The sequence below is a fragment of the Schistocerca gregaria genome, chromosome 1, assembly GCF_023897955.1.
Source record: "Schistocerca gregaria isolate iqSchGreg1 chromosome 1, iqSchGreg1.2, whole genome shotgun sequence".
Lineage (NCBI taxonomy): Eukaryota > Metazoa > Arthropoda > Insecta > Orthoptera > Acrididae > Schistocerca > Schistocerca gregaria.
This window is the reverse complement of record NC_064920.1, coordinates 741,159,538-741,173,460: the sequence shown is the minus strand read 5'-3', so window position 1 is coordinate 741,173,460 and position 13,923 is coordinate 741,159,538.

Sequence of the window (13,923 nt, the reverse complement as noted above, 5' to 3'; positions counted from 1 at the left end):
GTGTTGGCCGTCGAATGGCGCTAGCTGCGCAGCATTTGTGCACCGCCGCCGTCAGTGTCAGCCAGTTTGTCGTGGCATACGGAGCTCCATCGCAGTCTTTAACACTGGTAGCATGCCGCGATAGCGTGGACGTGAACCGTATGTGCAGTTGACGGACTTTGAGCGAGGGCGTATAGTAGACATGCGGGAGGCCGGGTGGACGTACCACCGAATTGCTCAACACGTGGGGCGTGAGGTCTCCACAGTACATCGATGTTGTCGCCAGTGGTCGGCGGAAGGTGCACGTGCCCGTCGACCTGGGACCGGACCGCAGCGACGCACGGATGCACGCCAAGACCGTAGGATCCTACGCAGTGCCGTAGGGTACCGCACCGCCACTTCCCAGCAAATTAGGGACACTGTTGCTCCTGGGGTATCGGCGAGGACCATTCGCAACCACCTCCACGATGCTGGGCTACGGTCCCGCACACCGATAGGCCGTCTTCCGCTCACGCCCCAACATCGTGCAGCCCGCCTCCAGTGGTGTCGCGACAGGCGTCAATGGAGGGACGAATGGAGACGTTTCGTCTTCAGCGATGAGAGTCGCTTCTGCCTTGGTGCCAATGATGGTCGTATGCGTGTTTGGCGCCGTGCAGGTGAGCGCCACAATCAGGACTGCATACGACCGAGGCACACAGGGCCAACACTCGGCATCATGGTGTGGGGAGCGATGTCCTACACTGGCCATATACCTCTGGTGATCGTCGAGAGGACACTGAATAGTGCACGGTACATCCAAACCGTCATCGAACCCATCGTTCTACCATTCCTAGACCGGCAAGGGAACTTGCTGTTCCAATAGGACAATGCACGTCCGCATGTATCCCGTGTCACCCAACGTGCTCTAGAAGGTGTAAGTCAACTACCCTGGCCAGCAAGATCTCCGGATCTGTCCCCCATTGAGCATGTTTGGGACTGGATGAAGCGTCGTCTCACGCGGTCTGCACGTCCAGCACCAACGCTTGTCCAACTAAGGCGCCAGGTGGAAATGGCATGGCAAGCCGTTCCACAGGACTACATCCAGAATCTCTACGATCGTCTCCATGGGAGAATAGCAGCTTGCATTGCTGCGAAAGGTTGATATACACTGTACTGGTGCCGACATTGTGCATGCTCTGTTGCCTGTGTATATGTGCCTGTGGTTCTGTCAGTGTGATCATGTGATGTATCTGACCCCAGGAATGTGTCAATAAAGTTTCCCCTTCCTGGAACAATGAATTCACGGTGTTCTTATTTCAATTTCCAGGAGTGTATTTCTAGTAGTGTGTGAACATTATTTCTGGAGAAGCCTCAATGTTGCAGCCAAAGAGTTTATGTTGGGTCCTTTTTCCGCGCCAATCGGCGTTGTTAATATGACCAGCACAATTCCTAATCAGAACAGGGTTGTTTTAGTTGTATTCAGTTTGGCGCCTACGACAGCCGTTAATTCGGGCTCTAATTCGTCCTGTTGCCGCGGCCTGTTTTGCCTTGGAGACTGCTACACACGTGGGGAAGACTGTGGTAAGTTCCATGGTGAAGCTGCGTAATTTGTACGCTGTAATAGACGTATGTTAATGATTCAAATGAACTTCCATACAGGTTGTCTATTTTTAACATTCCTAGAATGTACATAGACTGCTAACTTCCAGATACCCTTGCTTACTGAAGATACCCGTAGATATATCAACAGATGTCCGCGTTAGTGTAGGCTTTTATTTACAAATCTGTAATTACTGTAAGTATTTGTGCATATCCGCGTCCAAGGATATCACTAACCACAGTCACCATCCTCTTTGAGGTTTTGAACTTCGAGCTGTTCCTTCTTCAAAGGAAGCTGAGCTCTCCCTCCTGCTTAGGTGACTTCACACATTCCGCCACCCTGTTGACTTACAATGCAGCAAAAGCTTATTACCCATTCGCTCAGGAGTCTTTCCATTTTAATTTGTGCTCTACGCCACTGTTTCTACTGCTCCGCCACACACCGTCAGGTGGCTTGCGGAGTATGGATCTAGATGTAGAAATATTCATGGTCGCACGGGGAAGTAGGCGAACTGGCAGCCAAACGGAGCGCTGCGAGGAGAGAAGGTGTGGATGGAGATTTCTGACATTGTGCCAGATGCACATATCTCATCTGATAGCCATAGAATTCGATACAATGCAACAGCACAACAGCATGCACTGGCTCCAAGGGTTAGAGACTGATTCTGAGTCACCAGCGTTGGGGGGTAAGGCTGAGTGGGAGATGTAGAAACATGCATAACCTTCCGCGCCCTTTGCTTCCTGAAGTCATGGTTGCATAACTCTAGGAATTTCATACAACTGCACTAGACAGTAAATGCTACAAAAATGTTAAAATGTCAGAAAGAAATGAAACAGAGCGTAAGCAGTTTTATTATATCACCAAAAGTTAGATTACATCATATTTTTTATTTGGTTGCAACATATTGACACATTAATGTATAATCATAAGACAAATATTTGTAGTTTACTAACTCATTAACGTAAAACGAATGGTATCCTTAGCAGAATGCAAGTAAAGTAATTAAAACAAAGTAACGCGTAACACCTGCTATAGCAGGCAGACAGGAAGATGTACCGATGAGCGGCACTCCTGCAAATTTTCCCCTCCTTGACCTGCACTGGAGGAGCCATCGGGAGTCGTAAGGCGAGGAAGTGCGCAGGTACTGCGAAGTCGAGTGCTGGAGGCTGATATGCGAGAAGTGTTAAGGTAACTGTATGGCGAACGGCACTGGTATGAGTTTTGGACTACGTCAGTGCTTACTTGGATTGCTGGCTCAATTTGCATGTGGATATTGTCTTATAGTGATGCACTGAGTCGGATAAGGCTGAAAATTATTGACTTCTTTGTAGAACTGATACGTTTGCTATCCTCTAAATCGGTAAACGTCCGGCATTGGGGTGGCTGAAGTTACTGGTGTACTAAAAGCGCTCATATTATTCTCTCTATGAATCTTAACGCCGATGGACGTAGCGCAATCGAGTAATCGACAGTATCTGATGTTGTTCTGTGACGCTTAATATTGTTCTCATCTCGCTATTGTCGTTCTGAATTCAACCTATTTCCTGCATATGATGGTTTGATACGGCAGGGCCTGTCGATGTGGCCGAGCGGTTCTAGGCACTTCAGTTTGGAACCGCGCGACCTCTACGGTCGAAGGTTCGAATACTGCCTCGGGCATGGATGTGTGTGATGTCTTTAGGTTAGTTAGGTTTAAGTAGTGCTAAGTTCAAGAGGACTGATGGCCTCAGATGTTAAGCCCCATAGTACTCAGAACCATATGAAACATTTTTTTTTTTATACGGCATATGCTATTGTGTATGGGAAGAAATTTGTAAAGGATATTTAATACTGTATATTATGTATGTATGGGTTATCCAAAGGTACTAATAGTTTATTTTCTGTTTGCTTCAAGTGACAGCTCTGCACTATTTTAAAAATTTCAAGACTTTCCGCCTGAACTGTTATAAAATATATTTATTCCTGACAGTATTCCCTTAAAAGGGACTGTTATGTAATGACGCACTTCATAGTTGGGCGTCACTTGAGTATGGCAGAACTGGCCGAAATAGCGATCGTGGTGAATAGGTACATTTAATAATAATCCAGGTGGAAAATGTTGCCACTTCCAAAAGGGAAATAGTGCCGTGTCGCGGGAATATACTTTGAATACTTTTTAATTACTCAGGGTGTTCTGCAAATGATGTTTACAACATAATTCAGAAATGGGAATGTGTAGAACGTTGCAGTTTGCGCTATAATCTTCATAATATTCAGCCACATAGAAAGATATTCTTTGACAGGTTTCTTACGGACAAACCATTTTCAGCCTCTGTGAAAATACTTGTAAGATTAAAGCGAAAAACGTGCGACGCTTGCAACAGAAAATAGCTAGGAGTTGAACTACCCGTGCATCAGCGGTGTACTGCACGCACACCACGTTTTTTGTTTTAAATTTTTCATTTTCATAGCTACTAACAATTCACAATCACAAATTTTCGGCGATATTTGTTTAGCGTTAGAAATCTATATGGGTTTAGGGCTATTTATATTTTACATTTTAATTCGATTTAAAAACATGATGTATTGAAAGTTCATTATTACTTAAATAATCATTATCTGCTTTTCAGTCCTGAGTGTGTGTGTGTTTGTGTGAAGTTTTTGAATAGATTTCAAACAGTTTGATTAGATTATAACAGAGGCATGTGGCAAGTTTCAGATTTATTTCAGTCTCTCTTCATCTGACTCAACCAGTATATTGCTTTCTCCCAAGTACACTCTAAGACAAAAAGAAGACACACCATGAAGGAATTGTCCGAATGCGAAGGAAATCGGTAGATGAGATGTACATGTACCGACAAACAAGCGATCACAATTTCAGAAAAGCTGGATGATTTCTTCAAGAGAAAGAGCTTCGCAAATTTAGTAAGTGAATAACTCGTTGGTCACCCTCTGGCACCTATGAAAGCACGGCTTGGCATTGACTGATGGAGTTGTTGGCGGTGCTCCTGAGGGATATTGTGCCAAATTCTGTACAATTGTTGCATTAGACCATCCAAATCCTGAGATGGCTGCAGATTCCTGCCAATAAGGCACCAAACGTTCACAACTGGGGAGTGATCCAATGACCTTGCTGTCCAATGTAGGGTTTGACAAGCATGAAGACAAGCAGCAGAAGTTCTTGCCATGTGCAGGCGGGCATTAACTTGCTGAAATGTAAACCAAGGAATGTTTAACTGTCACTGCCGAATGTAGATGTTGGCATGCGGTGGAGGAATGTTGGACGTGGATGGAAAATGTCAGGATGAATATTAAAATTCGGCTGTTATCTTCAATTGTCTTATTATTCCCGGCTACACTCCTCTCTATCTATGTTTCAGGGTCCCGAGATGCTGAGGATGCCACTTCGCTGTCTGCAAAACTGATTGACGTGGATGGGCTACCTCAGTGACCCGTGCAAAGTACGGCAGTGTGCCGGCTGTGTACAGCCGTGGAGTTTCGACGACGTCAGGATGCGCTGGCAGCCGATTCAGCGGCCTTCATCCCCGTTGCCTCAGCCCCGCTCGTTGCGAGCCGCAGGGTGGCCACTGATTGCTTCTTCACTGTCATGGTGAAGATCGCGGCAACAACAAGTGCTGCGATCCAACAGCCAAGTCTCGAGCCCTCGCCTCAGGATGCCTCCTATGTGTGTTGGGAAACAACAAGACTGCCTGCAGTTGCGAGCCGTCGACTGGCTGCCTACAGACCCTGCGTTGGCCTCGGAGGGTCGAACCAGCGACCTGCCGTGGACTGGAACGCTCGCACCCCCTCTGCTGCTCCGTGCCGACGGTGGTGTGACACACCCCGGTGTCCAGGAGAGCTGCAACACTGGAATCTCCCTCGTTAGAAAACCGGCATTTATATGTGTTCAAAATGGTTCAAATGGCTCTGAGCACTATGGGACTTAACTGCTGTGGTGATCAGTCCCCTAGAACTTACAACTACTTAAACCTAACTAACCTAAGGATGCCACACAGATCCATGCCCGAGGCAGGATTCGAACCTGCGACCGTAGCGGTCGCGCGGTTCCAGACTTCTGCGCCTAGAACCACTCGGCCACTACGGCCGGCTATTTATATGTGTCTGTGCGCCTCTGTTTTGCTAACGTGCCTCTCCAAGTCACATACTCATAACACATACAGTGGGCAAGTGGGCCCCTTCCACCTGCAACTTGCCTCCATTCTACTTCACAACCACTGGTAAGAGTAACTTACTGTCAACAGGCCTGCATCTGGCTAAACTTGTGCGCTCCGAAATATTGCACCATATCTAAATTTTCCTATCCTTAATGGTGGTGCCACTACAAATGCTTCCCATGAAGGGCAACAAAACAGGGCGTAGAATATCGTTAATGTACCACTGCGCTGTAAGGGTGCCATGGATGTCAACCAAATGGGTTCGGCTATGAAATAAAATAACAGCCCAAACCAACAGTCCTACCTCTCGGGCCTTTCGGCGGGCGACAGTGAGGTTGGTATCACTGCTGTTCAGGGCGTGGCCAGACCCGTCTTCGCTGGTCATCGGGACTCATTTCGATGAGGGACTCATCAAGTCTACTCCATTCAAAGAGGCTGCAGGCTGAATGTGCCCGATAACATGGCAAACAGGCTTGTTGGTGTGCAGAGGTCAATGGTAATCGGCGAAAGGGGCGCCGTGAGCTCAGCCCCCTTTCTGTAAGCCGCTTATTAATGGTCCTTGTAGTCACTGACGCACCAGTTGCACCTTGGATCGATGATAATGATTTATCCGGGACCCCGATTGCCTCTCTGACGACTGATCAGTCCTCACTTCTATCATGTCTCTAAGGCAACAGCTTTCTTCTTGATGCTGTGTATGACCATAGTTCACCCATTCCTGCCAAGACCGTTGTACAATGGCAGCGATTCGACTCCAGCCAGCTTCTTTGAGCCCAGCTACACATCCTCTCTCAAATGTTGATATCTGCGTCTATTCTTGAGAGGCCAGTCTGTGAGGTATAGTGACCATCCTACTAAGTACACAGAATGAAATTCGTGAGAGTTTTGTGCTGTAGTATCGACATATACCCTGTTTACTATCCATGCCACCTGCGCGGTAAAATAGCGCTGCAGCGTCACACGCTCATCCATCGACCGCCAAAGTTTACAATTTTGCATTTTCCGTCGATACCTGTAGGAATATCAATTTGTGACCAATCTGAGTAACTACTTCGTACTGCGTCGTTTTTTTGTTTTGTGTGCATGTGTGTCAGAGTGTGTATGTCGCAAAAAGACGGTGAAGGTGAGCTCACGCTATGTCGGTTTGCCTAGGGCAACCGATTACATTCGTTTTTAAACATCAAAAATATTATAAGTATAGGAGCTTTCAGCCAGTTTTCACAGCTGTTGTGGTTTGGTGTATTTTGTTTGTACTACTGTTTAGCACCATATTTTTCAGAAGTTCTTTACTTGTACAAGCGACGCTGTGTTTGATGGGGCTGGTGGAAAGAAAAATAGCCGGCGCTCAGCACCATGGTGCGACAGCGAGGCTACAACCAACTGACAGCCAAGGAGCTCCCAAACGTCTCTGCTCAAGGAAATAAACACTTTTTTTTAAATATGAATGTTCAGTTATGGCGAACATATACATCCCCCAGGCCAGGCCTCAACAGTATTTATTGATTTTGAAGTAAAGATTTAATTTCAGAGAATGTTAGGACGCATTGCTGTATACTGTTTTGGCAGTTAGATTGAAGTGATGCGTTAAAGTGAAGAATTATATTTTGTTGATGGTTTTGAATTTGATGGCTTGAACTTACTGCCTTGAAGGGGGAAGATTTACAAAAGTGAGAAATCACTATTCTTAGAAGGAAAAGTTAGAAATTCTGTATTTATCGGTTGTGAACAAACACGAACTTTAACTCTAAACACAGCGCAGTTAGATTGGGAAGGACTGTGTCAGGTTAGTTGACGATCATGAACGAAGCTTGCTTTCATGTGACCTTGAAGGTGAATCTACACAGTATGAGTGTCCGGGGCTTTGAGAACCTTCACTATAGCATGGAAGTGGTTTTAGATATCCTGCATGCTCCAGATGGCAAACATATGAAGTCTCTTAATAGGCTAGCTGTGTGTGAGCATTATGCCGCTGAATACTTTCTGCTTATTCCAGTCCCTAAAATATACTTGATCAAAGCTCTAAAGATCATTTTGGAACACCATGTTAAAGCAAGGTGCGGCAAACACATTTTCTGCACATGGGACATTTAATGCATTTTGTTACACAACTTTCGGCATCAGTTTCAGTGTTCTATCGTGCTCAAAAATCTGAAGCAATCTCACATTGTATTTTTTGCTTTTTATTGTTTCACGTGACATCAGAAGGTCGACTGACAGATTTCTTTCGCAAACTTGTTGTCATCGCCACCGTCCATACTCATATTCTCTTACTATCAATCGTTCATTAGCACCCGCTGAGGTACAGCTATACTGATATAACTATCAACTTCAGTATCCGATACCGTTCACATGCGAACAATTTCGTACGTTACTTTCCTGTCATGGTATGAGCACACTTAAACCAAGAATAATTATTCCTAACCATTTCCTACATTATACAGGCTGACAGTAGCACATGAGGCCAACATGTTGCTGTATATCACCCGTTAGTGAGTTTACGAATCTTAAATGTGTTTTTGTGATAAACTGCCGTGTGTCCTTCGGTGATGCAAGAGAAACTGGAAATCCGAGACTAAATTTTCGTTGAGTCAACCTTATTAAGAGCTAATAGGCCGAAGGTCTTGCGGCAATTTACCAGTTTTACTACGACCTTGATTTATGAATGACTCATGCCTTGATTTGTATTTTGTCTGTGCATGGAACTGGATGGATTACATTGACTTGTTGTGAAGAAAGTGGTTCGTGGAAAATGATGATTTTTTAATGTAAAAGAAGGAAATAAGGATTAAATAGTTACCTACCGTCGACGAAGACGTAATCAGAGGTAAGGAAGAGAGATTAGGGTTAAGCTTCTCGTTGCGGCGAAGCTGTCGAGGGCGGAGCACAGTCTTGAATTAGGAAAGAATGGGGGAAAGACATCAACCGTGTCCTCTTCAAGAGAACCAACCCGAAATTCGGCTTGAGTGAATGGCCGGCAGTGGATTTGAACCGCCTTCCTCCTGAATGCGATTCTAGTCTCTTGGCACTGCATCACCTCGTCCGGTGTTCCTCAGTGTTCGTAAGCCAGCACACCACTGACGTTTCAGACTCAGGTAGGAAACACTAAAGTTCCACTGACAAGAATCGCTGTCGAAACGTTATTTGCTTATGTCAGATAGATGGAAAAACGTATGGTATTTCCGGATGCGGTATCAGATCCATCTAACCTGAAAAACTTCTTCATTCACATCTAACTCGCGGTGAAGTGTAACTGTTGTGAGTTAAGTGAAAATGTGGGGCACAGATAAATGTGACTCTTTAATGTGAAGCGTAGGTTGTGTTTATACCATTGATAAGTCAGAAGGAGGAGAGTAAAAACCGAGGCGACCCATAGTCTACTGTTTTACGAATAGCACTAAAGAAGGCGTTCTAAAGACAGCAGAATCACTTTCTACAGCGTCATATTCTGTCTATGAATGGCTGCAAAGAGGTTCGGAAATTCACCCGGACCAATGCGCGTATGTCCGAGGCTCATCGTCTCTTGTCCTCGGCAGATCAAATGCTGTTGGCGAGATATTCTTCCACTGCTAGGTTTGCAACTAGTTAATTCTAAATCGAGCACCACAAAAAAAAAACGTGTTCTAGATTCTTCGGAATCAGGAGCACCAATTTTAATATTGTTTCAACGATACATTTTTAGCAAAGTAAATGCTAAGGGGAGTGGTTAGTAGCGATGGAAATTCAGTAGCATCACTATATATTACAAATACGCCATCATCCAAGAGAGTGGCTTCTCGAAAGAGGCATCGAGCCATGGACGCTGTCCAGTGTAGAGTATTGGGCTATAGGGCACATTCACCTGGGCTTCTGTGGGACGTGTGGTAGTAATCGCAGCTGTGGTGTGCGTTGTTATTTGACAAACTCCTTGCTCACGAGGACTCCACTGTCATACCAGCACGTCTTAAAGTTTTACAATTTGTTCTCTCTAAATAAAATTAGCAGAATCATAAAATTGGTAGAATCAGTTGGATTTTTAATGTCCTGTCCATTGCCTTTTTAGGCAAACATTGTTACCAAAATAGCTGGCAAACTTTTTTTATCAAAATAGCTGGCCATAAAATATTTCCGATGCTGTCTGAATCCTCTACTTCAAATATTCCTTCACCAAGTTCGAGCATGTGTCCACAGGACCACCAACAACGCTGCAAATGGTGCTTTTGCCACGGCCCGAAGAGTTTGGCGACACGAAAATATTGGTAAACATGGGCGCAGTAGTATCAGCTCAAGTATCAGCTCAAGCTTGAGTGAATCTGAATCTCAGAACCTGTGGTCAGTAGACAAGTCCGCATACTGATACCGTGATAGCAGAGTTCCCAGTCAATGTCTTCCACTTACTCTTTTTTTCAATGGCTATTTCTACAAACAGAGGGACGGAGTTGCGATGGAAGTCCTTTGTCAACTGTTATTGCCAATTTGTTTATGGAAAAGTTTGAGGAGCGTGCCCTGGAGTCGACTGCATTGAAACTTGTGCGCTATATGGATGATATGTGTGTATTTTATTTAATTTTTTTTTTGCCTCATGGAAATGAGAATTTAAAAAGTCGCTTGGAACATCAGAATTCAATGTACGAAAATACTCGCTTGAGGATGGAAGTGGGAAGGACGGCTACCTTCCCTTCCTTGATGTATTGGTCAGGAGAAGGGGTGGTGGTACGTTGGGACATGCCGTTTGTAGGAAGCTAGTTAACAACGATTTGTATCTTCAGGCTGGTACTTGTCGCCATTTGGGTCAGCGTGATGGCTACTTTGTGCTTTGGTTCATTACATCCACATCATCTGAAACCCCGAAAGTTTGTTAGCTGAGTTAGATCACCTGGAAGCCACCTTTTCCCAGAATGGTTACAGTGAAAGACCGATCATTCGCGACTTACACTATCGATCAACCGAGAAGCTGGTGAGAGACGAAAATAACAAAGTTGCAAATAAGTCAACGGCCTTTTCCCATTAAGCATATACCTTTTCCACTAGGATTGATCGTATGTTGTGGAAAAACGATGTGAAATGTGTTCTGCGGCTATCGTTTTGGATTACGTCTCTTTTAGGTTCAGTAAAGGATGATTGGGAGCTTAGTGCTCTAGAGGTAGCGTCTTTGATTACTAAGGAAAACGTCCTCGGTCCCGGTTTCGAATCCCGACACTGCTTAAATATTGATTACTAATCAGCATTGGCGGCCGAAGAGTTCCGGCATAAGAAGTCACTCTCGTCCTGCCAACGGCCTTGTCAAAGATTGCGGAGGAGCAGACAGTGGTTCAGGGCACTCTCTTGTCCTAGGGGTGGGAAACTTCCCCTAAAGGCGGAAGAATCAGCACTGTTTAACGGCTTGAGGACGCAGAAGGCAATGGAAACCACAGCATTACAGACACGTAACGTGTATCCACGGGACATGTGGCCTGTAGTTGAAGAAGTGTCATGATGAACTCTCCATTGGCAAGAGATTCCAAAATAGTCTCCCTTTAAGATTTCTTGTAGGGGACTGCAAAGGGAAAGGTGACTATGAGAAAAAGATTGAATAATCAACGAAAGGATAACGTTCTACGAGTCGCGATGTGAAATGTCAGAAGCTTGAACGTGGTAGGGAAACTAGAAAATCTGAAAATGGAAATGCAAAGGCACAATCTAGATGTAGTAGGGGTCAGTGAAGTGAAATAGAAAGAAGACAAGGATTTCTGGTCAGATGAGTATAGTGTAATATTAACAGCAGCAGAAAATGGGTTGTTGTCATCAGAACCGACTACAAACCATCAGCGACAACGATGGTTCAGCTATGTATGCCGACGTCGCAAGCCGAAGATGAAGAGATAGAGAAAGTGTATGGATATATTGGAAAGGTAATACAGTATGGAAAGGGAGACGGAAATCTAATAGACACGGGAGACTGGAATCCATTTGTAGGGGAAGGAATAGAATAAAAGCTCACAGGACAATATGGGCTTGGGACAAGCAGATATAGACTCAGATTACAATACAGTAGCGATGAAGAGTAGGCTGAAGATTAAGACATTAGTCAGGAAGAATTAATACACAAAGAAATGAAATACAAAAGTGCTAAGGAATCACAAGATATGCTGGAGTTTCTAAAAGTCTATAGATACAGAAAAAAGGAATATCTCAGTAGGCAGTACAGTTGAAGAGGAATGGACATCTTGAAAAGGACAATCACAGAATTTGGAAACAAAAACATAGGTAAAAAGAAGGTAACTGCGAAGAAACACTTCCTTGAGTTGATCGATAAAAGAAGGAAGTATCAAAATTGTTTAGGGAAATGCAGAAATACGAGACACTGAGGAGCGAATTAAATAGAAAGTGCAGGGAAGCTAAGAAGGAATGGCTGCATGAAAAATGCAAAGAAATCGAAAAAGAAATGCTTATAGGGAAGACTGACCTATCATAGAGGAAAGGCAAAATAACCTTCGGTGAAATTAAAAACAGGGATGGTAACATTAAGAGTGCATCGGAAACGTCATTGCCACATGCAGAGGAGAGAACGGACAGGTGGAATGCATACATTGAAAACCTCTGTGAGGGGGAAGATTTGTATGATATGATAGAATAGGGAACGAGACTATTTAGAAGGAATAGGGGATCCAGTATTAGAATCAGAAATTAAAAGGGCTTTGAAGGACTTAAAATCAAATAAGGCCGAAGGGATAGATAACACTCTCTCAGAATTTCTAAAATCATTGGGGAATTGGCAACAAAACACTATTCACGTTGGTATGTAGAATGCATGAGTCTGGCGACATACCGTCTGACTTTCGGAAAAAAAATCATCCACACAATTCCGAAGACTGCAAGAGCTGACGAGTGCGAGAACTATTGCACAATCAGATTAACAGCTCATGCATCCAAGTTGCTGACAAGAATAATATACAAAATAATGGAAAAGGAAATTGAGGATGTGCTAGATGACGATCAGTTTGGCTTTAGAAAAGGTAATAGCACACGGAGAGGCAATTCTGACGTTGAGGTTGATAATGGAAGCAAGAGTAAAGAAAAATCAAGACAGGTCCACAGGATTTGTTGAACTGGAAAAAGCCTTCGACCATGTAAAATGGTGCAAGATGTTATAAATTCTGAGAAACATAGGGGTTAGCTATAGAGAGAGACGGGAAATATAAAATATGTACAGGAACCAAATCGGAATAATAAGAGTGGACGACCAAGAACGAAGTACTCGGATTAAAAAGGGTGTACTTTCTCCTCTACTGTTCAATCTGTAGATAGCAGAAGCAATGATGGAAATAAAGGAAAGGTTAAGGAGTGAAATTAAAGTTTAAGATGAAAGGATATCATTGATAGTACCGTTCGCTGATGACATTGCTGTCCTGAGTGAAAGTGAAGAAGAATTGCATGATCTGCTGTACGCAATTGATAATCTAATGAGTACACAATATGGATTGAGAGTAAATCCAAGAAATACGAAAGTAATGAGAAGTAGCAGAAATGAGAAAAGCGAGAAACGAAACATAAGAATTGAGGGTCATGAAGTAAATGAAGTTAAGGAACTCAGCTACCTAGACGGTAAAATAATTAGTGATGGACGTAGCAAGGAGAACTCAAAAGCAGACTAGGAATGGTAAAATGGGCATTGCTGGCCAAGATAAGTCTACTAGTATCAAACATAGGCCTTAATTTGAGGGAAATATTTCTGAGAATGTACATATGGAGCACAGCATTGTCTGGTAGTGAAACATGGGCTGTGGGAAATCCGGCACAGAAGAGAACCGAAGTGTTTGAGATGTGGTGCTGCAGACTAATGTTGAAAATTAGGTGGACTGATAGGGTAAGGAATGTGGAGGTTCTGCGCAGAATCGCAGAGGAAAGGAATATGTGGGAAACACTGATAACGAGGAGGGTGAGAATGATAGGACACCTGTTAAGACATGAGGGAATGACTACCATGGTAGTAGATGGAAATGTAGAGGGCAAAAGCTGTAGAGGAAGACAGAGATTGGAATACATCCAGTAAATAATACAGGACATAGGCTGCAAATGCTACTCTGAGACGAAGAGGTTGGCACAGGTGGGCCGCATCAAACCAGTCAGAAGACTGATGACCCAAAAAAAAGATGGTTGCGTAAGGCGAGTGTCTACCGCATTCCTTGGAATCTTTGCATTTTATTCATGGTAAAACCATCAAGAGCATGGATGACCGGTGTATTGGACATATAC